Here is a 2,367-nt window from a genome sequence, read left to right as displayed (position 1 = left end):
TTGCTGCAGACCAGAGGTGGGCGTTCCCACGCGGGGCCCCGGGCAGGTGCGAGGAGACAGCCGTCCTCTCCCTGGGCCCTCCCTCAGCCTCAGGGAAGGACAGCCGCGCCCTTGCCGAGGGCGGACCCCCGCAACTCCTGATCTCCAGTCTGTCCCCAAGTGCCCCCCACAGTGCCTGGCACGGGGAAGACGCATGACCAACGCCCGCGAGCCGCCCGGCGGCCTCGGCCCCGGACGCAGCCGAGTGCAGACGGCGAGAGTCCAGCCAGCTTCGCGAGGGGATTTCAGGGAAATCTGCCCTCCCTCCCCCAAACCCCAAGCACAGTCACAGGACAGACACGGCCAAGGCGGCCCCTGAAGCACAAGCCGCCACCTGACGCTTGCAGGTGGCGAGGGGCGGTGGGGCCGGCGGGCGAGTCCGGCACCGGGACAGGGCCGGAGGGGCTTCTGCTTTTCCCACGTGTCTGCCCACTTCCTGCAGCACCAGGCCTTGGTTTCACTGTCTCTTTCTCCGGGGCAAAGAAACCTGCCACGAGGAAGGCGGTCGGGGCGGTGGGGAGGGGGCGTGACCCAGGAGACGCGCCCTCGGGGGCCGGCAGCCCAGGGGCCGCTGAGCTTAGGCCCCGCCGCGGGCAGCAGCCCGACGTCCGGGAGGCGGCTCAAGGACAAATGTACAAACCAGCAGACGGGCAGCATGTCCACCGAAGGGCCGGCGCTGGCAGAAGGGGGGCGACGAGGGAGGGGTCCATGGGGCCCCCGTTCCCTGTGGGTCTGGGGTTCTCCGACGCCGGAGCCGTCGAACGCACTTGGGACCTTGTTCTTGCTTGTTCTAAATTCTCCTGGGACAAGCTTCTCAGAGTCTGAGGATGTTTGAGGAAAAGATGAAAGCGTGAGACCCCCACGGCCAGCCTCCACCTAGGGTTTGAGGAAGCCCTTGTCTGTCTCTGTCTCTGTCTCTCTCTGTCTCTCTCTGTCTCTGTCTCTGTCTCTCTCTGTCTCTCTCTGTCTCTCTCTGTCTCTGTCTCTGTCTCTCTGTCTCTCTGTCTCTCTCTGTCTCTCTCTGCCTCTGTCTCTCTCTGTCTCTGTCTCTGTCTCTCTCTGCCTCTGTCTCTCTCTGTCTCTGTCTCTGTCTCTCTCTGTCTCTGTCTCTGTCTCTGTCTCTCTTACGCGTGTGCACGCGCGCGCACACACACACACACACAGAACCAAGAACAGTGAGAACGAAACCGCCCTACGTTAAACACCAGCTAAAACACGCCACTTTGTCATCCTGTTCACGGCTGCTCAGCGCCGTCGAGAGGGCAGCTCCACCCATGGCCGTGGGCCCCCGTGGAGCCCTGAGCATGATGCCAGGAGTGTCCACGCGGAGGGGGTGGGTCAGCCATCGTTGGGAATTGGTCAGCACGCGACCCAGAATCATCCGAAACTCAGGAGGCTCACGAGGACAGCAGCCGGGCTGTTTGGAGAAGGGCAGCGGGACCCGCAGGAGGTCAGGGGACCGGGCCGGCCGCGCGTCAGTGGGACAGAGTTGGGGGGGAAGCTGCCCGGCACGGCCGCCCCCGGCTCAGGCTTGGACACGGTGTGCCTCCGGGAGGCGGGCCGGGCCAGCACTGGGCCGTCCGCCCTGGGTCTCTGGCTGCGCAGGGGGAGTCCTGGGCGGTGGCGGCTCCCCGTCTCGTCGCGCCTCTCATGGCACGTAGGCGACCCCTTCCCCTGGGGCTGGAGACGGGCGGCGTGTGACTCGTGGGGCGGGCCCCTAGACAAGGAGCTTGGTCCCTGTCTTGGTTTCCTCGAGATTCCTTCACAAATTCCCACAAACGCGGTGGCCTCGAGCAGCAGCTGTGGACCCTCCCACAGATCTGGAGGCCGGGGACCCAGCCGTCGGGGGGTGGGGGGCTCCCTGGGGGCCTGCAGGGCCGCCCTCGTTCCCCGTCCAGCGTCAGGGGCTCCAGCCTCCCGGTCAGTGGCCACGCCGCTCCAGTATGGGTATCAGACCTCCCTGCTTCTCTCGTAAGGACACCCCTTAACAGATGTAGACCCCGCCCGAAATCCAAGGTGACGTCCTCTCAGGATCCCAAACTTAGGTCCATCTGTGGAGACTCTTTTCCCGAGTAAGGTTCTGGGGGTGAGGAGGGGGCGTAGTGTCGGGGCTGCCGTCTGACCCGGTGGCCCGCGTCAGGCCCCAGGCCTGCCACCCGAGGCCCGCCTCTGCAGGGCGCGGACCTTCTCAGGGATGGCCGGCACGGGACGTCCCAGGCGGACCTCCTCGCCGTCACGGAGGGGCCTCCCGCTGCCCCAGCTCGCCGACCACTTCCGTCCCGCCGTTGCATTGAGAGGCACCTGTGAGGGCCCAACGGGCCCAGGGCC

Source organism: Rousettus aegyptiacus, unplaced genomic scaffold, assembly GCF_014176215.1.
Source record: "Rousettus aegyptiacus isolate mRouAeg1 unplaced genomic scaffold, mRouAeg1.p scaffold_m13_p_11, whole genome shotgun sequence".
Taxonomy (NCBI): domain Eukaryota; kingdom Metazoa; phylum Chordata; class Mammalia; order Chiroptera; family Pteropodidae; genus Rousettus; species Rousettus aegyptiacus.
Note: the sequence above shows the minus strand (reverse complement) of the source record.